Genomic DNA, 25,943 nt, shown 5'->3' with positions numbered 1-25,943 from the left:
TTTTTTAAGCACAAGTCAGACTAGCTCTATTCTATGTGAAAATGGGCTACATCTAATCCTTACAGAAATCAGAAATGTCTAGGTTCCCATCCTCGGGGAAAATAGAAATGGTTTAAAAAACTGCTACAGGACGGTGATGTGTGTTTATTTATTTATTTAATTATTTTTTATTTTAAAAAATATATATTTTATTGATTTTTTTTTACAGAGAGGAAGAGAGAGGGATCGAGAGTTAGAAACATCGGTGAGAGAGAATCATCAATCAGCTGCCTCTTGCACACCCCCTACTGGGGATGTGCCCGCAACCAAGGCACATGCCCTTGACCAGAATTGAACCCAGGACCCTTCAGTCCGCAGGCCGATGCTCTATCCACTGAGCCACACCGGTTTTGGCAGTGGTGATGTGTGTTTAGAATGACACTCATCTGTAGTCCAGGGCCACCTCCATGTTCCTGGGATAAGAACTGGGTTTTGAGGGACCACTGCTCTTCTCTCTTCCTCGTTCTTCTTGAGTCCTTGGACGAAGCACCATGCTTTCCCATCATGGGAGATAAGCTGGTATGTATGTATGTATCCCAGCGATGCCTGGCCGAGCTGACTGCTGCATTCCTACTGTCTAATGTTTCAGCTACAGTCACACTGGAGTCCTTGCTCACCAACAGCTATCAGATGACAGCTTAGTATAGGAGGTTACAGATCCACAAGAATTCACTCTGATAGTTAAAAATATCACTTCGCAGTTCTGATCATGGCGAGCCATGGTTTGGGGAGATAAAGGGTACACATTGTTTGGATTCCTGAGCTTTTCTGGGTCCTCGCTAAAGCTCGGACGGTCAGAGCCCCACATGGGAGGCTCTGATGTGAGCAGCAGGAAGGACAGGGGGCAGGGCTCAGCTGTTTCTTTTTTTCTGTAAGCATTTTGGCCACGAGTCCCCAGAGATTACTCCATGGGGCTAAAAGTGGTAGTTTTCTATCTTCCTCTTCTGTAGGAGGACTCAAGAGCCTCGTGAACCGGGCGTGTTATCTTTATTTTGCAGTTTAAGGGGCGACACAGACTGGATTTTTTTTTTTTTTCCCTTCAGAGTACTTGCCTAAGATGTGACTAAGACTCCATTTACCCCCGAGTCTGCAAATATAGTGCGAGTCCCCTGGGCACACGCTTGTTCTAACCCAGGGGTCCTCAAACTTTTTAAAGTGGGGGCCAGATCACGGTCCCTCAGAGAGCTGGAGGGGCGGACTATATGAACTACTAATTCCTACTGTAACACCTCGGCTGCGCTCACTGCCCAAAAAACCTGGTGGGCAGGATCAGACTCCTCTGCGGGCCGCATGTGGCCCGCGGGCCGTAGTTTGAAGACCCCTGTACCGGAATGGAACGGAGTGAGACACGGACCTCATTGGCCTGAGCATTCCAGTCACTGACGCTCCAAGTCACATTGACACATCCTTTGACTCATTTTGAACCATTCCTGTCTCTTTCACCTATACCGTTTTCATTCTGTTGTCCCGCAGTTTTTTCCCTTAGCTTGTGTGAAATGATATCTTTTGTCCTTTTAAAATGCCATGTTGTTATGGTTCTAGTTTGTGGAGGCCTTTTTCCCCAGATTATCTCTAGTACATTAATTATCTCTCCCAATTCATTTGTCATATGCATTTTTGGTATGCAAGTCTTATCTAAGTCTTTGATGAAAAGGGTGACCACATGGAGTCTAGAGCAGATGAGAAGTGTCCAGGCTTCTAGGAGTTCAGAGCGCGTCTTCCTGGTTAGTATTGATCCGTTTTGCTTCACAGTTTGGGCCCTGCTGCTCTGAGTTGCCAGACCCTCCAGCTGCCTGTATATTTTTGTTTTATCCACAAGATTAAGAGAGATTTTCAGAAACCCGGATACATTGTGTCCCTGGCATTCATGCATTCTTTGATATATGTGTGTGCTTATGTATGTGTTTATATGATATATAACATACACCACATACAAATATCATGTAAACATGTATGCATATTATATTTAAAACCCCAAACTGTTATTGATAGACCACTTGCTGTCTATTGCTGAATGTTTTACATATATCTCCTTTGTTCTTTACAATCATTCTGTATTTCATTAAGTAAAAGTAGTTGCTTTTTTTTCTAAGCATGACTAGTACTTAATCTCCAGTGACCAGTGCTTCCTTCGGGGTCCTTGCCACTTGTCATAATTTATATACTCTGTTCTGGAGTTTTGCCTAAGACTCTGCTAATTTAATAATTACTTACTGAGCATGTACTGTGTATAAAGAAAGCGCTTCATTCCAGCCTGTTGGAAATTTAAAGATGAATAAGAAATGGTCCCTTTACTCAGAAGATTAAAAATGTGAAGAGGTGAACAGTGGCTTGGTGGGGAAGAGGGGGAAAATGAAAGAGCACACAAGGGAGAGTCCTGAGTGTGGATGGAGTGAAACTAGCCACCTCCCAGTCCTAAGTGGCAGTCTTCAGAAGCCACAGTGGTGGTGGCATGTTCCATGTTCGAACCTCTTTACAAAGACAAAAGGTATCCAATGGACTGATGTTTTAAATCCTGTCCCTGCACTTCGCTGGGAGTATCTTCCTGAGTTTGAGAGTGAGAAGAGGCAGGCCTGGGAAGGGTCCACTTAAAAAAAAAATATGTTTTTATTGATTTCAGAGAGGAAGGGAGTGGTAGAGAGACAAAGGTCAATGATGAGAGAGAATCATTGATCAGCTGCCTCCTGCAAACTGGCTAGGGCAGCTTTAAGTCTTTCGTTTAAAAATGTTATTAGAAATAGAGAGAGTATATTTTTATATGTACAGTTTATTTTTAATTTTTAAAACATATCTTTAGCCCTAACAGGTTTGGCTCAGTGGCTAGAGCATTGGCCTGTGGATTGAAAGGTCCCAGGTTTGATTCCGGTCAAGGGCATATACCTTGGTTGCGGACACATTCCCAGTAGTAGGTGTGCAGGAGGCAGCTGATCGATGTTTCTCTGTCATTGATGTTTCTAATTCTCCGTCCCTCTCCCTTCCTCTCTGTAAAAAATCAATAAAATATATTAAAAAAAAACACAAAAATCCCAAAACAAACATTTTTAAATTGATTTCAGAGAGGAAGGGAGAGGGAAAGAGAGAGAGAAATATCAATGGTGAGAGAGAATCATTGATTGGCTGTCTTCTACACATCCCCTATAAGGGATCAAGCTCACAACTGGGGCATGTGCCCTGACTGAGAATTGAACCATGACCTCCTGGTTTGTAGGTTCATGCTCAACTACTGAGACATGCTGTCTGGACTATATATACAGTTTGTTTGTTTGTTTGTTTGTTTATTAAATGTAAATGTTCATGTACCTATTACCCAGCTAAACACTACTATTAGCTTTGAAATCTTCTATGTGAATGCATGCATTCATTTAAGAAAAACCTATATGTTAAATAATAGAAGTAAAATAGTAACAGTGTAAATTATTAGAGCTTAGTAAAAAGGAAAAATGACTAGCATGTGATTATTGTTTTGGTATATTCCCCTCCCCCCCCCCCCCGTATGGGTTTTTGCATTCTTAGTGCAGTTATAGCTTTGCTATGCATAATTAGCATTGTCAATGTTGTTTAAGTCTTCGCAGTCATCACTTAACGTTAATGCTTAAATAAGTGATACATGCAGGTGCTGTAAATTCAAAAGGTATGAAAAGATGTGTAGTGCAAACCAGTTCTTCCTTTCACCTTCTCTTCTCTTACTCTAGAGCCAGTCACTGTACCTGTTTGTGGGTTGTAGTTATCTTTTTAATGGCTGCACAACAGCCCATCGAGTGCAGTGTTTTTCGGCGTGCAGGCCTTCATCACTAGTGGGTTGGGAAATCAATTTAATGGGCCTCTAACAAGCGTTTGTTTGCTAATGCAATAGAAAGTAGCGGAGAGCATCACACGTAGTAAAGCTAACTGTTATTTTGAGAAACCTTTTCGGTTCAGTTTTATACACACGTGCACACACACAGGTTCTCTCACACATGAAAACACTATAATACAGTATAAAATGTATCTTTTACTCTGAGTCATGGTTAAAACCATGTGCAATATACCAGTGTAATAATGATTGGCATGGAGGTTGTTTCTATGTTTTCATTATTATAAACAATGCAGGGAACTTGCATTTCCCCCTCATATTTGGAATTTTTTTCTTAGTATAACTCCCTAGAAGTGAGGATATTGTGTCAAAGGAGAGGAGCATTTTAATTGACCTAGCCAAGTTCCTTCCCAAAAGCTATGTCGCATTTCCGATTTAATACATGACATCTGGGCTTTGTTCAGCATAGGTTATTTCAAGCACATTTTTTTATGTGCATTATATATGTGATACATATTTTCTTAACAAAATGTGATAATCCCCCCTCCCCCTCTTAAATAATATTAAGTGAACATTTTCCTATTTTACTAAACATTCTTCAACAGCCACACTTCTCATTCAGGGGCAGCTTTTCTTGGATGTAGGGTGTGAAGGGTGCCTACTCTAGTAATTCTCACCCACTGTTATGATTTATATCATATATACTTTTACTTATTTATCTTTAAATTGACTTTTGGAGAGCACTTTATTTTTCTAAAGTCTCACCTGACGATATATTTCCATTGATCTTTAGAGAGAGAGTGGAAAGGAAGGAGAAGCGGGGAGGAAGACAGGAAGAGAGAGAGAGACAGAGAGAGAGAGAGAGAGAGAGAGAGAGAGAGAGAGAGGGAAACATTGATGTGAGAGAGCCTCATCCATTGGTTGCTTCCTGCATGCACCCCGACAGAGGCTGGGGATCAAATCTGCAACTAAGGTAAATACCCTTGACCAGAAATTGAACCTGAGACCTTTCAGTCCCTGAGACAATGCTCCGTCCACTGAGCCAAACCAACCAGGGTGAAAACTTTTTATCTCTCTATATAAAAGGCTAATATGCAAAGTGTTTCCTTGGGAGTTCGACCTGGAGAACAGGAGTTGGATTGCTCACTATGACATGCGCTGGCCACCAGGGGGTGGTGCAGAATATGGTGGGTAACCACCACCACCAGCAGCAGCAGCAGCAGCAGCAGCAGCAGGGCACTGAGGGAGTGAGGGAAGGAGGAGGTGGGAAAGAGGGGAAGGAGGAACTGCGTGGGCGATGAGGGAAGGAGGAGGCAGGGAGGCGGGGAACCTGATTGGCCCTGATTGTCAGCCAGGTATAGGAACCCTACCTGTGTACACATTTTGTGCGTCAGGCCTCTAGTTTTTAAATAATTTTACATTTGCAGAAAAGTTGCAAAGACACTTTCCCTAATACTATATAACTACTAGAGGCCCAGTGCATGAAATTCATGCACAGGTAGGTTCCCTAGAGGCTTCCAGCTGCCAGCTGGGGCCTGCTCTACCATTCTGCCATGGTCCCGCTCTTGTCCAGGCCCATTGGGGCAGGCAGTGCCTCCACTGCGTCACCGATGCCTGCCATGTTCTACATTGCCCCCAGGTGGTCAGTGCATGTCTAATTCCTGGTTGGTCGGACTCCCACCCGTAAGGACAATTTGCATATTAGCCTTTCATTGTATAGGATGGTATCATTATCAACGGGTAGTAGGTAAAGTAGGGTCTTAACTAGAGACTTGATTTGGATTTCATTAGTTTCTCCCACGCAGGTCCTTTTTCTATTCCAGGGTCTAATGCAGGATATATCCCACAGTACAGTCAGTGGGTATATCTTTTAGTCTCCTCCAGTCTGTGACAGTTCCTCAGCCTGTCCTTGTCTTTAATGACCTTGACACTCCTGAGGAGTGCTGGTCAGGTACTTTATGTAATGTCCCTCAAGTTAGGTTTGTTTGATGTTTTCTCATGATTAGATTGAGGTCATGGATTCGGGGAAGAACACTACAGAGATGAAATGCCCTTCTGAGCAGTTCCTGTCAGGAGTATGTGATGCCAGCATGGCTCATTGCTAGTAATGCTTTGATCACTTGGTTAAGACCATGTTTGCCAGGTTTCTCCTCTGTCATTACAGTTAATAAATATTCTGGGAGAGATACTTTTCAATATCCTATTTCTCTTTAGATTTTTACCCACTAATTTTTGTGAGACAAAACTAAAAGCAAAGAAAAAACTTATATACCTTCTTTTGCATTGGTCTAATCAATGAGATCACTGAAAACAGGGTTAGTAGCTGGTTCTCTTTTTTTTCTCATGCACATTAAGATAAATATAAGAAGATAGAAAAATATAAAATGTTTGTCCATATATTACTTATAGTCATCTTGTATACACACTACACCTTGAAAACCCTGGACCACTCTGCGATGCTAAGCACCAAATTGTTTAAGTTCTAAGGAGATATTGCTGATCTCTTATTAATTAGATTGACTTGCTTATTAGTTGGTATCATTAGTTTATATATTAAAAATGTATTAATGGATCATTGTACAGAGCCCTAAACTAGGATTCAGAGTTAAGACCTCGTTCTTCTGGAGGACTATCAAGGCTGGAGAGAGGATTAAGCTGAATAAGCCACAGTGCACCAAAATGCAAGGCAGTGAGCACAGCTCACACTGGAGAGTGCTTGTTGCAAGGAGCGCAGGTAGAAATGCGGGTCCAGGCCAGCCCGGAACAATCAGGGAGAGAGATAGAGGAGGCGACACAGTCGGGTCCACATTCCCCAGGTTTGCCTGGAATTTATTCTGTGGCGTACTCCTTTCCCAGGCTCAAGGCATTTTCTTGGTTATATCATGGAAAAGCCATTTGAGTCCACACTCCCCTCAGTGTGGTCCTCATCTGCTTCCCTCCACTTTGTGCCCTACCTCCCCATCCTGAAGCTTCACAGATTAGGATCTTGGTTGAGCTCAGAGTTCTGAGCCACGTAAGCACGAGGAACCCATTACACAAGAGTGAAATGGTGCTTTATTTTATATATATATATATATATATATATATATATATATATATATATATATATATTTTTTTTTTTTTTTTTGGGGGGGGTAAGTATTTCTTTAATTTTATTCTTATTTGAGTTTGCAATAATTCAAGGAAGGAAGATGCCCATAATAGATGGGTAGACTACCACACCACAGATATATTTTATGGCAAGGAAGCCCAAATACTGAAAGACTTTTTAAAATGTACTTCATTTGGCGACTTCACTTATAGTCTCCATGCGGAAGAAATGGTGCTTTAGAGGGGCCGGGGATTGCCGCCTCGGTACAGTCTTGCCTGGCCCCAAGGCTGTGTTTGCGTGGCCCAGTGTTAACATGCTCGGATTTCAGGGGCAGTGGTCAAAGGCCTGTGGATCTGAGAAGTTCCAGGAAGGTAGCCCACAGTTGAGCATTGTGACAGATACTCTATGAGACTGGATTGAGCCACTGAGTACCTGTGCCCTGGGACCTGAACTTTGAGCTTCGCGTTGAGAGCTGAGCTGAGTGGGGGTGAACTCGGGCTGGAAGGCTGGCAGACGGCCGGAGAGCACTGAACCCAGCGCTAAGATGTCCCGTAACCGTATCACCACCGGGCGGTGGGATCTATTATGGGATAATTATAGTCTGAATCCCACACTTTTCTAGTTTGGAGCCTTAGGCTTGGTTGGTGGGTCCGGGAGGGGGGATTTGGGAGGGTGAGGGGGTGGAAGATGGGTGGGAGGCAGGTGGGATTAGGACAGGAATAGGACCTGGGAGATTCCCTTCCACACATGCCAGGACTTCGGCATGAATGGGCATCTCTCTGTTTTCCCAGGAAGGCTGTGCATGCGAGCATGTGTAGCAGTAGCCAGCACTCTGGAGGTCCTGCCAGATGTGGCTCTCAGACAGAGGAGGACTGGGCTTGCCATCTGGAGGGAGGCATTTAATTCATTGATTAAAAAGGCCCTCGCAGTGCCCATGAAAAGAGTCTGCTTGATTTGCAGGAGGCAGATTGTCTTCCAAGAGAACTTAGTGCCAGTTCTTCTGCTTTGTGAGGGCGGCTTTGTGTCGGAAGATGGCTCGGCGGGAGTCCCTGGCCGAGCCTCAGTCTTCTTCCAGGCACTTCCCCGGCCATTCCCTGCCCTCCACACCCCGTGTTTGGCGCCTCTCTTCTCCAGGCAGGAAGCCGGACTCCCCTCTTTTCCTCGAGGAAAGGCTGCCTTTGTTGGTGACAGGCTTCTCTGTGATCCCAGGCAGATGAGTCCAGAGCCCCAAGCCAGGGGCTCTGCTGAGAGGGTTAGATGGAGGCTCTGCAGCCCCTGAAACAAGCTCTCTGTGCTGCTTTGGACTCATTCAGAAAGCACTGGGACTAGGTGACTGGGACTAGACCATCCCAGCTAGAAGGACCCTTGGAGAACAGTAGTCCCAACAACCCTCTCCTTATCTGCAGGAAGTCTGTAAGGGGAACAGGGACTTGCTCCAGATCTCAGCACCCAGAAAGCAGGACCTGGGCTCCAGGGTGCTGACTCCCTCCTGGGTTTTGAGTTCCCTGTCCACACTGCCTCTCAGAGGTGGGAAAGGAAAATCAAAGTCCTAAAAGGGCTCTAGAACAAAAGCTGCCTGCTCTCATGGCAGCCAGAGTCCAGGGTAGAAGAATTGGGCAGGACACACGCTTGGGTAGAACTGGGTGTCTTCAGGCGAGACGCTGCTGGACCCCAACCTGATGGGCGTGGGGAGCTAGCCTCTCCAGAGGATCTGAGGTGCTGTTGCATCTCAGGCATTCTAAGATCCAGCCAGTGTGTTAAAACAACAGCTCACTTTTCTTGAACCTTCCTTTAATCCCCAAAGAGAGGAGTGACTTTAAAAGATTACTTCTGCTCCTCTGTTTTCAGGTACAGAAGAATTTCAGTTGTTTTATTATTATTTTTAATCCTCACCTGAGGCTATGTTTCCTGAGTTTTAGAGATAGAGGAAGGAGAGGTGATGGAGAGAGAGAGAGAGGGAAAAAAAAAAAAAGGAGAAGAGAAGAGGAAAGGGAGGAAGGAGGGAAAGAGGGAGGGAGGGAGGGAAGGAGGGAGGGAGGGAGGGAGGGAGGGAGAGAGAGAGAGAGAGAGAGAGAGAGAGAGAGAGAGAGAGGAGAGAGAAACATTGATGTGAGAGGAACATTATTGAGGAGGTAATCAGTTGTTTTTAAAGAGAGAAGAAAATACGATAAAGTCTTCTAGTGACCCATGTCTAGAATCTAATTATCACATTCCAGTAGATAAATATTCTCTTGGTACAACATAAGTCTATCCACCAAAATTCCCTCATCTTATGGAGAGGCCCCTGTTTCTGTGTTGTTGTGTGTTTGTTTAGGCTTTTTCAGTGATTCATTTATCTCCCTCACGTTAATTGATTGTCCACTGTGCATGAAATACTAACGTGGATAAAACTTACGGGGTTCATGACTGTGAGGGAGACAGGGGTACAAGTAACAGTGATAACGTGATGTAAATACCATAATAAAGGCGTCTTCAAGCTGCTGTGGCTTGCAGCGTGGACATTCTGCCAGGAGATCTAGAAATGTTTCACAGAGGACGTGTTAACGGAGTTGGGCGTTGAAGGTAACCAGGTTTTGCTGGCTGGGGGAGGAGAGACACTCAGGTGGAGGTAACGGCTGAGAGGTGAGGGCCGGGAGAGGAACATGCTGTCTTCGGGGCACTAGGCGGGGTGCTGTGGCTTGCCTAGAGTGGGTGGTGGTGGCAGGGGAATTGTGGGCAGGAGATGAAGCCAGAAGGGGCTTCAGACTTTGTGGTAATGTAGCTCATGAGAGGGGGCTTGGACTTAGGCACGCTGCTCCTGCTCTTATTTAGGCCTCAGTATCCCTGCCCCCCTACCTCCAGACAATAGTTTTCAAAATTTCTTTTCAGTAACGAAAAAAGGTGTTTTGTTTTTTTCCCCAAAACTTTTACGACCGTCTCCGAATTTTTAAAACATAAAATGACTTCTTATTTATTTATTTAATATATTTTTATTGATTTTTTAGAGAGAGGAAGAGAGAGGGATAGACAGTTAGAAACATCGATGAGAATCATTGATCAGCTGCCTCTTGCACACCCCGTACTGGGGATGTGCCCACACCTAAGTTTACATGCCCTTGACCAGAATCGAACCTGGGACCTTTCAGTCCACAGGCCGACGCTCTATCCACTGAGCCAAACCGGTTTCAGCTCTTATTTATTTTTTAAAGTAAAAATGTATTTTCTGTAAGCACAGTGACCTGCCCAGTGGAAGGGAACGTGTTTTTGTGCCTGAATGGAGCTGACTCGAGAGGACCTTCTCATCTATGGGAGTCGGGCCGATCTGTTCGGTTTGGCGCTGGCGCTGGCAGTGGAGGGCCTGTGAGCGGGCACTCTGGTAACGGGAGAAGCTGTAAAAGCCGGGAGCGCGTCCTGAGAAGAGTGACCTTACCAAGGATGTTCTGGGAAACAGACCACAGGGAGACTTTACAGGAATTTCCAATGGGGCCCATAGGCAGAGCACATGAGGGAAGGACATGTAATTACAGTTTGTTCATCTATGAAAAGATACAGTGAGTGACATGAAATGGCTGTTCTCTAAGTTTCTCCTTCCTGTAGGATAGAAAGAAATGGGATTTTATGCATTCATCTAAGCAAATATTTAGTGAATGCCAGCTGTGAGGTGGGCCCTGTACTAAATACAGGAAATACGGTGGTTACCAAAAAACAGCCCAGGTGCCTGCTCTTACGGAATCATGGGGGAAGACTGACATGAAGCAAGATAGTGCACAAATGGGCAAAAACAAACCATGGCGAGTGCTGTGAAGGATTAAGTTCTCATTCAGATCGGAGGACCGTGGAGGAGTTCCCTGAGGAGGGGAGAGGCAAGTCGAGGCATGGTGAGTAAGCGTCAGCCAGGCTAAGGCGGGTGTGGGGGAGTGCCCCACGCGATGGGGAACAACCTGGAAAAAATCTGGGCGTTTGGGGGAAACTACAAGAAAGCCTGTGTAGCCAGCACACAGCTGGGGGAGGGCAGGAAACGTGCTTTGAGGAGGCTAGAGAAGGATCGGGCTGAGCCTCAGAGGTCCCGGTAAGGATTTTGACTTTAATCCTAAGTGCACTGGGAAATGACACAAGCTGGTTTAAAAGGGTGATTCAGACGGTTTCACAGGGAAGGGAGTTGTGAGGGCAGGAATAGAAGCTGGGCCAGTTGGGAGGTTTTTTACCATAAATAAGGGGAGAGACTGGGGTGGCATTGGAGAAGCAGAGAAAATGGACAGGTGAAAGACGTATTTTGGAAGTAGAGTTATTTGGAATTGGTCAATGGATTGGATGTGGGGGGAGAGAGGTAGAGACGGTTGTCTCCCGGGTTGCTGGCACAGTGTGCCTGCGGGCTTCTCAACAGGTACTACACCGCGTAAGGCTGTAAGAGCCCTACCCTCAGGACAGGTCAGGTAGGATTGATCTGCATCCAGCCTCACAGAAGCCCTCTCTGGGCTGCAGACAGGCCCTAAGGAACCTGTATAACCCCAGTATGCCACTAGGGGGAGCAGGGCCTGCATTCTCTGTCAGGTCTGGAGGCCTTTTTGAAGTTTTAGATTGCTTTCAAGACTCACTTGTACCAGCTTCAGGACTCGGCCTTGGCCCCTTGCCCCTCATACTTCTTGGGAAAATGCCTGGCATATGGCAGTGGCTCAGGAACTCTTGGTACAATATTATATCGGTGATAATGTGAATAATACCTTCTTTTAGAAACGGATGGGCATCACCTCTGCTTTCTCAGTACGGAGACTGGCCAGTGGACTGTGCTTGTGGAAGGTCAGGAGGAGAACCTGACCTGGGATGGGATGAGATGCCTGTTGGGAGTGGGAAGAAGGAAAACCTGAGTGATTCGATGGCCTTGCACTTGTTTCATTCTCTCTTCCTTTGCAGACTTGGGACCCCAGGGCCAGTGAGGGATTTCCGAGGGGCCCTGGGGGTCAGGTTGGGCATTTCAGTGGGTGATCGGGTGTGTACCCTCTTTGAGGCTCTGTGTCTTCTTCTTTGAGGGGCGGTGGAGGGAGAGAACAACTGTTCCAGGGTTTTGTTGTTTGTGGTGAAGAGCAGCTGACTTTCACACATTAACACTTTGTAGGCTCATCTCAGCCCTATCAGTTTGGATAGGTTTTATAGATGGAAGCTGAGGTTAGATGACTTGCCCAGTTGCACAAGGCCTGGTGGTTGAGCCAGGCACTGCCAAGGCCTTCTGACTCTTGCCCTGCCTGGTGCTCTTGGAACTAGTCTGCTTAATATATATGGAAGGGAGTCCGCAGGCTTTGGAATAATTTCTAGATCAGCGGTAGCTAATCTTTCAGACCTCCAATCAGTGACTGCTGTTCTAGATCTGCTATTTTCTGGTTCTGTGACCTGGCTCAAGTCATTTGACCCCTCTTGTATTTTTAAAAACAAAAACAGTTGAATTAGTACGATAATACCAGCCCTAACTTTCAGGCCTATTGTGTTGAACAGATGAGTCAAGAATTGTGAGAGTATTTTGGAAAAAATATACGATAATTTATAGCTATAGAGCAGGACTTTTTGCCTCTAAAATGTGCACCAGTACGTCCACATCTCATAGGTGCTATCATAGCGTCTTCAGACTAAAAGGTCAGGCCTACGTCACCATTACTCAGAAAGATTCTCTAGGCAGTTGCTTAGACTGTAGGGGTGTCGAACTCAATCAGAGAAGGGGCCAAAATCTAAAATCCAGCCTAAATCGCGGGCCGAATGGTTTACTGAACAGTCATAAACTGACAATGTCATAAACTGACAGCGGAGTGCAGTGATGACAGCACGGTGCGGGCCACATTGCAAGGCCTGGCGGGCTGGATTTGGCCCGCGGGCCTTGTGTTTGACACATGTGGGTTAGAGCATTGCCCTGTGGACAGAGGGTCGTGGGTTTGATTACAGTCAAGGGCGTGTACCTCCATTGCAGGCTCAGCATCCAGCCCCAGTTGGAGCCTGTGTGGGAGGCTTCAACTGGGAGCCTCTCTCCCTTTCTCCCTTTCTCCTTCCTTTCCTTACCCTTCCATTCTCTTTAAAATATCAATGGAAAAAAATATCCTCGGATGAGCATTAACAACAACAACAAAAAGATTCTCCACCTTCCCCTGGGACCCAGCCTTGTATCAAAAAAGTTGTTAGTTTGTGAGATCACATGGCAGTGCACTTTAGCAGAAAGGGCACTGGACTAGGTGGCAGTGGACTGCTCTCTCCTCTCAGTTCTTCAACTGCACAACTAGCTTTGTAATTGTGGACTAAACATTTGATCTTTCTGAGCCTCAGTTTTCCCATTTATAAAATGGCAGTATCGGTCCAGTACATTTCAAAAGGTTTTGAGGATCAGACCAAATAGTGCATGTAGAAGAAGGTTACAAAGCATAAATGCTCATAAACTTAGAGGGCCTGCTGTGTCCTAGGCACTGTGCTCTCTCCTGGACAGAAGTGATACTGTTACTGGTCATGACAGCAGCTCACAGGAAGCCTGAGCTGTAGCTGCAGGCTCAGAGCAGGGAAGAGAGATGAGGATATGTGTCTGTCACCTTTGCTGCTTGGGCTACGACTCTGGACTTCCCCAGGACTCTCACTGGTCCTGACGTAGTGTCTTTCCTCTTCATTGCAGGAAGATGAGAGACTGCTTGGGCACCAGCACTAATACCATGAGGCCCTGCACTGGTTAAAACCACCGCCACGACCTGGGCAGGCAGCAAGGTAAGCAGAGAGGCCAGTCCAGGCGAGCTCCTGGGATGTGAATGCATTTCCGCCTCAGCTGCTGCCGGGAAAATCCCAAGTGCACAAACAAGTCAAGGCAATGCATCTGGGTCCTCCTGCCTGTATCCAGGACCCAGAGGAAGGGCTTGCTTCCCCTCCAAGTGCTCCAGCTACCCCCCCCCCCCCCCCCCCGGCCAGGATTCTTCCAAGTTATAAAAAAATGAGACACTGGAGGGGAGGAAAACAAGTCCACTCACTGTCTTCTCCCTTCTCCCCTCTGAGCTGTTTAAGCAAGTTCCCAGGAGCAGCCCAGAGCCTTGTTTGACTGGACGGGAGGTAGGAGGAGTGGAATGCGTGCAAAAACCGAGCTGATCAAAAGACAGTGCTGTTTCATGGAAGCCTCCCAGAGCTAGAGAGTGAGGGGGGGGGGGGGGGGGAGAGAGAGAGAGAGAGAGAGAGAGAGAGAGAGAGAGAGAGAGCGAGCGCACAGCAAGCGAGTGCTGGCGAGAACAGGGTCTCCATGGCAACTGGCCTGGCCGGCTAGCAGGGCTCTGCTCATTTGGCTGGAAGGAGCACCACGAAAGGTCAGAGGAAGGCGCTGTGGGAAGCTCGCAACAGGTATCAGAGCTCCAGTGAGTGGATTTGGGGGCCCCGGGCTCCCTGACAGACTGTGGTGTGAGCCAGACTCTGCCGAGAATGGAGTGGGCAGGAAAGCACCGGCACTCCCAGGTAAGGTCTGCTCCGGGCCGGGCCGTTTCCCTCCTGCCCTGACCGTGGTCTTGGGCTGCTTTCTGGGAGGCAGGCGAGTGTCTGCGCTCTCTGCTCAGGGCTGGGGGCTCAGGAATGATGTCATGCTCCCACAGTTGGATTCTATTAGCTCAAGGAGGGAGGGATACAGCCAGTTTTCTTGACTTTTGCAAGTCTAGCTGATCTCACTCTTGCTGAACCTGAAGTGTTTAGACTTCACTATAGAAACATCATCTTACTTTTATTTAGAACAAAGGCTTAGGATATTTTACAGGAAGAATCTTATGTAGAAAAAAGTGAGTTTTCATCACGCCAGCATTGTGTTTATAGTTCTTACATGGAAACTCCGGTGTCTTTTGAGTGGCCCTGTTTTGTTCTGTGAACACTGTCTGTTTTGTCTCTTGATGCTGCTGTGTCTGACCTATAATGACAAAAAAAAAAAAAAAAAAAAGGTAATTAACTCAGGTAGGAGCCTGTGGTGAGTCGCAAGTCTCTGTGGAGCATTTATTTGGACAGAAGGACTGTCTCAGGGATATCTAAACGGGGGTCGGTGTGTGTCTGTGTGTCTGTCTGCCTGCCTGTCTGTCTCTCTCAGGTAGCTCCGTAAGAAGCAAGCTGTCCTCCCTCATTAATAAGGTCCATCACAGGCTTTCCTTAAAGATCTGTTGGGGTGGCAAGGGTACTAGAGGACGGGTCTTGGGGTTGGAGGGTCTACAAAGAGGCTTCTTAACCAGATATTTCAGAGTGAGCCCTCGGGGACAGCTGCCAGGAGCGAGGCTGCCAGGGGAGACATGAGGAGCTGGGGTTGTGTCCACGGATTCCCAGGGTTAATATTTTAACCGGATCTCAGGGCACGCAGTGTGCTCCTGCTGTTTGTCCTCTGTTTTGGTAAAACTTGTTCTGACCTAGCGGAGGGTTGTGTGGGGACCGCAGTGTGGCCTAGGAGAGGAGACACGTGAGAAAGGCACTTGCACAGGTGAAGGGGTGGCTAGGTTGTCAGGGGTCTTATTAGGAGGACTAACGCAGAGGGCACTCCCTGCCGGGGAGACCCGCCAGAGGACGTGCCTCCACCCCAGCCATGCTGCGTCTTACGCTCCTGGACCTCAGGCGACTTTGGTTTCTCTGTGGGACGAAGGAACAGCTGCTGTCCTGGCTCTTCACTTTTTCTTGAACTTTCTGAACAGAATGTCTTTTGTATTCTGGCAAACAATGAGGGGGCCTTCTGATTCATTCCGGGTCAGCCTGCCAATGCAAGCGCTGGCCGTCCCCATTGTGGGCTCCCTGAATGTGGACGTGTGTGCGTGAATGTTGTGGCCTGCGGGCCCACCAGGGCGAAGTCAGGGGCCCTGGTCTTCAGAGGGGCCACTTCTAAAGCGAGGCCTCTTTTTACCGCACTCCAGGGGTCCCTGCTCGGTTGAAGTGTGTTGTCCTGGGGGAGGGGGATAATGCTGTTGGTTGGGATGAACGCGGAGCGTATGTACGGGTTGGAGCCTGTGAAGCAGGGGCCCTTCGGCGGGCAGGGCGAACCCAGGGTCTCAGTTCTCCTCCGCTTGCGTGGTTTATGGCTGGGGCCCCTCCATTCTGTCGCCCCACACGTGGGAAGATGCTAGCAGATGATCTTTCTTTGGATGCTGCAGACAGTTAATGGATCTAGGGTGAGGAGACTTGAGCCCATGGCCAGGTTCTCAAGGTGGACACAGGCAAATCCCTTGACCTCACTGACTTCAGATTTATTAGCTGTGGGACGGAAATAATGATAGAACTGTTTCTCAGGGTTGTTGGGGGGGACACATGAGATAATTTCCATGAACGTAATTTTAAACAAGTCAAGACCTATTCAGTGTAAGATGAGTTGAAATTTGAAGGGCAGCCCAACTCTCTTCTGGAAAGTCACTGCCTCTCTGCTCTGGTCTCCCCCCTTACCAAGGCCCCCCCCCCCCCTTTACTTCTGCATTTATAAATAAAGATGAGAAAAACCTTAGAAGCCTTCTTTAAGATGTTGAAGGAAAAATACAGTGCTTTCTTGGGTTGGGAAGTTGAGAAAGAGTGGTGTTCATTGTAGGCTTTGAGTCTTATGAATGACCTTCAGAGATGACCCTTTCCTTAGGTCGCTTGCTTGACTTGTTTTAGTACCAAAGAAGGGGATTCTAAGAGACCCCTGGCTTTCCCAGTGTCCCACGGCTACCTGGCAGGTATGCTGTCATCGGTGTCAGCAACTGGAGGAGAGGCTGCTGCCTGCCAGGGCTGCTTCCCTCATCTGCTGGGTTCTGCTGGGGAGACTGTGTTGCGAGGGCAGGGTGGCCTCTCTCTCCTCTGCCCTCCTCTCTCCTGTGAAAGGCAGGCCTCTAACTGGCAGGAAGAGTTCCTGCTCTGGAAGGCCCCTGGGGGGCTGGGCAGCCCTTTCAGGAGCTTGTGTGGCTACGGCTTAGAGAGAAACAAGAAAGAAAGAAACAAGGAAGTGGGAATTCCAAGGGCAGAGATACTTGATATGCCCTGGGGCTGTGCCAAGGAACAGCATTGAAGGGGAGGGGAGATGCCAGCCAGGGCACCCCAGATCTGTCCTCAGGAGTCTGAAGGGATCATGGTATACTAGGTGGGAATACAGGGAGGGGCCGGGCACCCACGGAGGGCCTCAGCTTTTGTTGTCAGAACCAGAACCCTGCCAGCCATGACCTGGAGTGGTGTCTGGGAAGAACCCCTCCCCCCCCCCAAAGACCCAGAGTAGGCAGATTTTTAAAATTTTTTTAAAAAACAGTAGAGCCCTGTTTCCAGGTGAATCCCGTCGCCGCAGCAGCTTCTGGGGCCTGCAGGAGAACTTGTCCCCAGCGTAGACTGGGGCTCCCGCTGTGCCCAGGCCATTCCTGTTCTCTCTCTCTTCCCCTTCCTCAGCTCCCCTTCCTGCACACTCTCCCCCTGGGCTCCCTCCTCTCTAAAATGAGAATGGTCAGTTACCCAAGGAAGCTGAAACTTTGAAATACCTTGGAGGACAGGCCAAGAGCATCCTTAATTCTGCGGGCTCTGCTCCTGTCCCTGGACTGAAGGGTTTGGGTGCACAGTTTGGAGGGACACTCCAGACGGCAAATGTCCTAGCCACGGGGCTGGCCTGGGACCAAGAGAGGCTGCGCTCCATTCTCCACCCCCTCCGATTCTAAGACCTGTTTTTGGGAAGTTCTGCCTGCACCTGAGGGAGGTGGGAGCCTTCCAAAGCACCTCCCTGCAAGCTGCTGGGACTGAGGGACTGAGGAGCATGTCTTCCTGTAGCTTCTCTTAGCTGTTCCCCGAGAGACTCCTGATGTCCAGTGTGGGGCCCAAGAGAGTTTCCTGAGGCGGCCAAGCAAAGGAAACATGTATCGGAGCCCAGGGGAGGCCAGGCAGCATCCCTGCAGGGCTCTGGGTTGGGACTGGCCGCCCTTCTGTGCTCTGCAGCAGCTGGGAGGAGAGGATGCTTAGGGCTGGTGGGGGAGGGGAGGGGAAATCGGCTCCCAGATAATTGAGTTCTTTGAGTTAGAGGAACCATGGAAAGTGGAGAAGGGGCCAGGAGGGCATGAAAGAAAGAAAAAAAAAAAAAAAAAAAAGGCCATCTGGCATGGTCTGCAGGGATTTCTCTCCAAAGCCTGTGGGAAAACTCGAATTAGTGAGTGCCTTATTCTGGGGGTGGGGAGGGAGACTCTGCCTCTATTTTATGCTGGGAGGAGACGCTGCGTACATGAGTCTCGGTAGGTGGGTGGGGGGAAATGCTGGGGACATCTGTCTTAGGGGAACATGCCACGGAATATTGTCTGATTGAAAAAACCTGGGGTCTCTGTTTCTAGCCATAGGCCCTAGAAAATTGTTGTGGTGTGTGTGTGTGTGTGTGTGTGTGTGTGTGGTGTGTGTAGGTGTAGGGGAGAGGAAGATGTTACATGAGTCTAGACTACATTATTGAGGGATTTTTCCAAAGATCTATTCTCTTATTTTTTTTGGCTCCGATAGACTGTTGTTGAAGGGCTGTTGAAATTACCACAATGTCCTCCTCATATAAAAACTGCCTGAACGTTGATTGTACTTTCCTTATAAAGGGCGGAATTATATGCAAATAGGGTATGAGGCCTTCTCAGCCAGAGCTGACCTGTTCCTCAGGGCTTGTTATGAAACCACCCACTTTCCAAAAATCTCGACTCTTGTTCTGAGAGACTTGTCCCTGAAGGGGTTTGTGTGTGAGCTGGAGATTCCCAAGCACTGTTTGGGAAAAACGAGAGGAAGGGAGGGTTATGGGAATCATGATCTGGAACAGGAGGAAGACTACTAGAAGGAAACAGGGAGAGGCCCTGGGAGAAGGATCGGAGAGAAGACAGTTCTCAGGGAAGACAGGGGTGATAGATAGAAAAGGGTTACCTGGGTGGACCCAGGAGGCCTTCACAGTTGAGCAGAAGGCTGGCCTGTCTCCACGGGACTCAGGGAGACAGTGCTGTGTAGGTTGTAACAAATCCTGGGAAGACCGGGGTGGGTGGGGGTGGCTGGCATGGCGATTGACACTCCTGTTCATTTGCTCTTGGGCTTGGCAGCGTCTCTGGTGCCCATATGCTGTCTTGGTCTGTTCACCCATTTCATTTCACCCATTTAGTCACTGAACACAGAGGATCTGGGCCAAGAGCTGGGTAAGATCTAAAAAAGTATCAAGTGTGGTCCTCATGCCCATATATGCTGTAGTAGATGTTGTGGTTCTTTCCTCCCCAGAGTGGGCCTTGGTGTGATTAAGAGAGGAGAACAACTATAGATCTGCCAAAGTGTTGGGTTTTGGTGGCAGGGTTAATGACTCTCTCATGCTTTAGGCTGGGAAAAAGAAGGAGGGTCCGACACTCAGATGCTGATGTAAAGCATTTAAGGCACGGTCTGAATGATGGAAGGGAGCCAACGAAAGGACTGGAAATATGAGGAGGGCGAGGGTTCTCGGCCTGTGTCAAAGCTTTTCTGAGAGTGTCAGAAGATGGGGTGTACGGGAGGGGGGTGATAGGAAAAGGGAAATGAGAAAATTGGAAAGAAAATTATGAAGTCGCCTGGGTTTTAGAACGACTTCACTTCATGGAAGGGACTGATTTTTTTTTTCTTTTTAAAAAAATATATTTTACTGATTTTTTACAGAGAGGAAGAGAGAGGGATAGAGAGTTAGAAAAACCAGTGATGAGAGAGAAACATCGATCAGCTGCTTCCTGCACACCCCCGACCGGGGATGTGCCCGCAACCAAGATACATGCCCTTGACTGGAATCGAAACTGGGACCTTCCAGTCTGCAGGCTGATGCTCTATCCACTGAGCCAAACTGGTTTCGGCAGGAACTGAATTTTGATGCGCTCACTTGTGTCCTGGAACACTGGCCCCTTTATGGGGTTCTGATAACCGAGTTGTAATAGATTACTTTTAAACGAATCAATCTGTAATGTGTTTGTTCCACTGGATGGTCAGTGAGTGCACGGTGCTGCCTTAGAGCAGCTCTGATGGAACCATTTGCACTTCATATGAGTCTTTTGCATTTGGTGTGGTGCCGTGATTAGAGCTGGAGCTCAGGGGCCTTACAAGCCTCCATTTAGAACCTGACAGTACTACTTACTAACTGTGTGACCTTGTGACCTCAGGCAAGTTATTTAATCTCTCTGAGTCTCAGTTTTCTGCGCAGCATCTGTAAAATGGATATAGTGATAGTACTCAGCTTGTTGGGGTCTGGGGATGACGGCATGGAATGACACCTGCCATGCTCTCAGCCCAGAGCCTGGCACCTGGTAGGTGTCCAGTGCTTTCCATTATCGTTACCAACTTAGAGCAGCATTTCCAAGGGAGTAAGGCTGGCACCTCTTAGTCAGGCTGGGGTTCCTGTGCTGGCCAAATCAGGTTCTTCTTGTAGTAGGAGTTTCCACTTTGCATTTTCTTCATCTTTCTATCAAGGCCCCTGGAGTGTCTCTGAGGTGGTCCTTCTCCAACCAGCTTCACAGGCTCAGCTTTATCAGCCTGTAGGATGCTAACCCTCAATGATCAGGGGAGACTAGGACTGCTTCTTGCCTGCCCCTTTCCTGTCGGCCAGCCCCTGGGGGGCGCCTGCAGTCCTTAACCCAGCACTGGAGGCCCTTCGCCAGCTGCTCCTAGCGCTCTGGACACATCCACTCCTCTCTCCACTTCCATGAATCCCATGGATGTCTCCTCCACCACCCAGCTTAGAGCACAGGCTCAGAGCAGCCAGCTCTGGAGACTCGTCATGTGGCTTTTCTTTTCTTCCTATCTGTGGACCTCTGGCCAATTAATCTCTGTAAATCTCAGTGTCTTCACCTGCAAGTTGGGAGTATTGTTACTCATCTCAAAAGTTTGTTGTAGCTGAAACCGGTTTGGCTCAGTGGTAGAGCGTTGGTCTGCGGATTGAAAGGTCCCAGGTTTGATTCCGGTCAAGGGCATGCACATTGGTTGCGGGCACATCCCCGGTAGGGGGTGTGTAAGAGGCAGCTGGTCAAGGTTTCTCTCTCACCGACGTTTCTAGCTCTCTATATCTCTCTCCCTTCCTCTCTGTAAAAAAATCAATAAAAAATATATTTAAAAAAAAAAAAGTTTGTTGTAGTCTTTCCGCCATCTTTCTATGCCGCCATAATCATACACACGAATGTACTGGCTGAGGCTCTGAAGAGCACTGACAATGCTGAAAAGAGAGGCAGATGCCAGGTTCTTATTAGGCCGTGCTCCAAAGTCACCAGCCAGTTTCTAACTGTGGCGATGAGGCATGGTTACATTGGCAAATTTGAAGTTATTGATGATCCCAGAACTGGGGAAATTGTTGTGAACCTCACAGGCAGGTTAAACTAGTGTGGAATAAACAGCCCCAGATTTGATGTGCCACTGAAAGATCTAGAAAAACGGCAGGACAACCTGCTTATGCCCTGTCACTTTAGTCTTATTGTACTGCCAACCTCAGCGGGCATCATGGACCATGAAGAAGCAAGAAGGAAACACACAGGAGGGAAAATCTTGGGATTCTTTTTCTAGCAATGTAATGCAAATGTGCAAGTAAAACGCCTCACAGGAGAAAAAAGTTTGTTGTAAGGGTTAAATGAGTTGGTTTATGTAAAGCACTTATAGTATAACTAGGGTTCCTGGCATGAATATGCTCTCAGTGAATGCCAGCTGCTGCTGTTGTTAGAGATCTCTCCCGCCATGCATTTTTTAAAAATTAATTTCTTTATTGATTAAGGTATCACATATTTGTCCTCAACCCCCCATTCCAATCCCCCTCCTCTCATGCCCCCACCCCCCAATTGTCCTTGACCACTGGTTAGGCTCATATGTGTGCACATAAGTCCTTTGGTTGATCTCTCCCTTTTATTCCCACCCTCCCTCTGAGGTCCAACAGTTTGACCCATGGCTCCTTATCTCTGGGTCTGTTCTTATTCATCAGTCTATGCTGTTCACCATTTCCCCTAGATGAGTGAGATCATGTCCTACTGGAAATATACTTATAAGAATAAAAGATGAGACAAGCAATAATCGTTATGCTGAAAGGCATATGCATCAGTCTGGAGTGAGCTTCTCTCTGGGTCACCAGTTTTTTTGAGACCCAATTTCAATGTCAAATAGTTCCTCATGTGTACATGTCAGCAATGATATTTCAGTTCTGGATGGTGGGGCCATGCATTTTTTAATATTTATTTATTTATTTATTTATTTATTTATTTATTTATTTATTTATTTTTATTTTTGCCTGCCTTTAGCAGAAGAGGGAGCCCTGCCCAGGTAGACCGCAGACCTGAGCTTTAGTCTCGGCTCTACCTGTGACTGGCTGGGTGACCCTGGGGTGTAATTTGACTTTTCTAGGCCTCATTTTCCACTTTTAGAAAGTGGGAGGTTTGGACTGAGTGTTTCCATCAACATTCTGACTTATTTTTCAGTTCGATTCTCTGAAGTTCTATCTATGAAATTAAGTATAATATCCTATACATTTCATCTCCTGAAATTGGCCAACATATATAGTTTATGCTTTAAAACTATTTGAGGAACTTTAAAAAACAAAAACCCAGCAGCTGGATTCAAGGAAGCATTTCTACTTCATCCTCATGACCCGGAGAGTCGGGAACATGTTCGCAGATGCACAGGGCTGGGCTCCCACAGCTTGCAGAGAGGCTCCAGCCCTTAGGAAGCCAGGAAGCCCACCAGGCCTGTGAGAAGGAGGTGGGTTTCGCTGGGTGCTGCTGGGAAAATTTGGGTCAACGTGTAGAATCCTCATTTGTTCCGCTGTATAGACTTAGACCCGCTCTGTGGATAAACATGGCCGTCCCTGCTTCCTCCTCTCAGTGGAGAAAAATTGCTGTGTTCTGTGACTGACTCTCTCTCTCTCCTTTAGAGTTTTGAGTGAGCCAGTGGTGCTCAAAGAGAAACGCGTGTGTTAGGGGGAAGCGTCATCCAATGAAAGTGTAATGTTTAGAGCCTGGGCTCTGGACCGATGGGGTCAAATTCTGGCTCTGTCACTTACTGACTGTGCAACCTCACATAGGTTACTTAGCCTGCCCCTGCCCCAGTGCCTCTTCTGTATAATTGCATGGGGTTGAGGCCTAAGTATCAGGTGCCTAGAATAGTGTCTTGTGTCTAGTGCTGAATGGAACGTAAGAAATTGTTGTAGTTGTAAGCCAAGCAGAGTTTGTTTCGGAGTGACTGGTCTGTCAGGTTTGTTCTGCTGAGAAATGTGAGCGATATCCCCGTCCTCTCTGAGCCGTGGGGAGCGTCCAGCCCGAAGGGCCGTATAAGGCTGGAGAAATGATTTGGTCTCGCCTCGCCAAGGCCCTGGGCGTGAGTTAATGAAACGTTTTACCAAATACAGCAGGCTAATTTTTAAGTTGATAATTTTGTATGGCCCTTGAATGATGTTACAAATATCCAAATGGCCCTTGGCAGAAAAAAGGTCCCCCAGCCCTGATCGATTTCTTAGGCAGATATCTAGTCTGAGCAGAGCAGTCATACTAGTGGTGCCCCCTAGGCAGTACCTAGAGAGCATAGCTCCGGGACTTTGCTGTGGTGAAGCCGTATATAAACCAGAGGGGAATCTGGGTGAACCAAAGGAGCATGTCCATTGAAAGGCCCCTCTCTGATTAGTAATGTATATTGCATGGCCCTGGAGTCGGGACATGGCAGAACCTTGTATAAAAGAGCAAGATAGGACCTGGGCTAACGGAGAGTGTGAACTCAGACAGACAGCGAGGTGTGAAGGGCGGGCAGGTGGCTAAGACAGTCGGCGGTGTCCTAAAGCTCCTGGCACTTTGTCTTCCCAAGAGACGTGCGGACTCCCGGCCCCAGCAGTGACCGCTCAGACCGCTCAGAAGCGCGGGGGATTGAGCCGAGGAGGTCCTAATCTGTTCCTAACGGGAATGCGCAGCACACACAGCTTGGTGCATCTTATCTGCAAGTGTAATTATAAAGAGATTTCCTTCTCCAACTGCAAGAAGCAGAAACTTTCGCTGCCAAACTTAGCAGCATGTTTTAAGTCCCTCAAATCTCCTTTGAGTGCTACCAAAGCTCTCAGCTTTGTTGTTATCTCTTGTTGAAATACAGCCTGGGAAGGTCATATCAACAGTGCCAATTTATGGGGCCTGCTGAACCCAGGCAGGCCCAGGGAGGATGGGGAGTTCCTGAGGGTAGGTGCTTCACAGATTTTCTCTTTGAATGAGGCTGTCTGTAATGTAAGGTTCCTTTTGCTTGAAAAGACCGAACACTGCAGATGAGGGTCAGACATTTTATTTTTCAGTTTTACTTCTGGAGGCTGCCACAGGCAGGAGTTCAGGCTCCACGGTGGCTCCCTGTGCCCTCAGACGCTCAGCGGTGGTGTGACTTACCGTATGCCCCACATTCCTCATTGGAGGCACGTGTTCCTGGAACAACGCGGTGCCAGGATCTCCCACCCCATTTGGTTTGTTACCAAGTTTTGACTTGCCGTGTGTACCGAAGGAGTGAGTGATTAAAAGAGGTGACGACCGGACGGTGTTCAAACCACACGTGGGCCTTTGTACTCGCTTGTAAACATGTGGGGATAAGAAGGTCAAACCCGTGTGTGTATGTGTATTTGTCACATGACAAAATGTGTACCAGTAGGAAAGATAATTAAAGAACCCGACGGGCCCTGGCTCTCGAATGCAGGAGGGGAGCTGAGATGAACTTGGCCGTGGCCATGGTTTGCAGTCGTGATGTGACTTGACTGACTCAGCTGCTGTGGTCAGGGAATTGAGACTTGGGAATCTAGCAAGGGAAGAGTGCACGGAAGTTCCTTGTTTTCTTTGCCTCCTGCTAACCCCTGATTCACTCACCCCTTTGGATTCAGACACAAATGGCAAGACTGCCAGAAAAGTTGCTGGTTTTTCAAACGAACTGGGCAGCACTGGCCTCTCTGTGTTTGTCAGCACGGCTGAGCTGCCGTCCGGGAGGGCCAGAGTGAGGATAGGATGCTGGTGGCAGGACGGGTGGCGGGTTTCGGTGACTCTGAGTAAAGTGCCGGGAGGGAAGTGGCAGGGATCGACAGCAACGAGAAACAACTAGAAATGTTTGTTTTATTTAAATCCCATTAAATGGAAATAAAAAGTTGTGTGTGTGTGTGTGTTTCTTCTCAATCTCAAAACCCAGAGGTGGGTTTCAAAACCAGTGCTATCCAGATTTCTTGTTACCTGAGAAACACCCAAGGTCAGTGTGTACATAGCTTTGCCGGAGAAGTTGAGCCTGGGAAGCATAGACACTAAGGGGGAAAACCATGGAGACTGCACACTCCCAGCCCCGGGAGCCGTTAGCGTCTTGTCAGTGGGAGAGTTGGGTTAACTTTTTCTGTGTCCCCCAAGGGTTCCTTTCTCCTCAGCCTTTTCTCTTTTTATTATTTTATTTATTTATTTATTAAAATATATTTTATTGGTTTTTTACAGAGAGGAAGGGAGAGGGATAAGAGAGTTAGAAACATTGATGAGAGAGAAACATTAATCAGCTGCCTCCTGCATACTCCACACCAGGGATGTGTCCGCAACCAAGGTACATGCCCTTGACCAGAACTGAACCTGGGACCTTTCAGTCCACAGGCCTTTGCTCTATCCACTGAGCCAAACCGGTCAGGGCCCTTTTCTCTTTTTAATGTAAAGCCTTTCCCTGAGACCCATCTTCTACTGCCTACTAGTTAGTTGCAAAATGAAGGGGGGTAGGGACTGTCCAACTCTGCCTCTTGTTTTGAAACTGAATTTATTTATTCATTTGGCACATAGTTTTTGAGTATTCATTTTGCTCTAGCCGCTGTTATAAATGCTGGGATGTAAAGATATCGAAGACAGCAACGTCCTTGTATCACAGAGCTTCAAGTGTAATGGGGGAGCAGTCAGGAAACAAGTAAAGAAATCAAATGAGATGAAGGTTGAGATGCAAGCTCTGGAGGAAATAATGGTCACGTAAAAGAGAGTTACAGGAACTTGAGAGCTATTTTCAACAGAAAATTTTAGAGAAAGCCTCTGAGACTATGACATTGGAGGGGCAAAGTCAAGAACAAAAAGAAGCCTTGTATTTACACCCCTGGAAGAGGGAACAGCAGAGGCAAAG

General features: G+C 47.5%; 1 protein-coding gene and 1 pseudogene across 5 annotated transcripts in view; both read left to right on the top strand.

The window, feature by feature from the left end:
* The window catches only part of DENND2B (DENN domain containing 2B), a 148,501-nt gene that overhangs the window by 35,202 nt on the left and 87,356 nt on the right, over window positions 1–25,943 (top strand). Inside the window, exon 3 of one of the 4 annotated variants that reach the window (XM_084893471.1) lies at window positions 13,543–13,631. The exons of 2 other annotated variants lie outside the window; for them this stretch is intronic. The gene's annotated coding sequence lies outside the window, so the exon portion shown is untranslated. Of the gene's footprint in view, window positions 1–13,542; window positions 13,632–14,094; window positions 14,361–25,943 lie in introns of those variants that run through there. One more of the 4 variants, XM_084893472.1, reaches the window with a different exon arrangement.
* Window positions 20,107–21,907, top strand: LOC311628435 (small ribosomal subunit protein uS8-like; annotated as a pseudogene). Its single transcript has 2 exons — window positions 20,107–20,134; window positions 20,959–21,907. The product of its transcript is annotated as a small ribosomal subunit protein uS8-like (transcript).

Source organism: Pipistrellus hanaki (genome assembly GCF_964339955.1).
Source record: "Pipistrellus hanaki genome assembly, chromosome: 9".
In the NCBI taxonomy this organism is placed as follows: Eukaryota; Metazoa; Chordata; class Mammalia; order Chiroptera; family Vespertilionidae; genus Pipistrellus; species Pipistrellus hanaki.
This window is presented reverse-complemented; position numbering and strand designations above follow the sequence as displayed.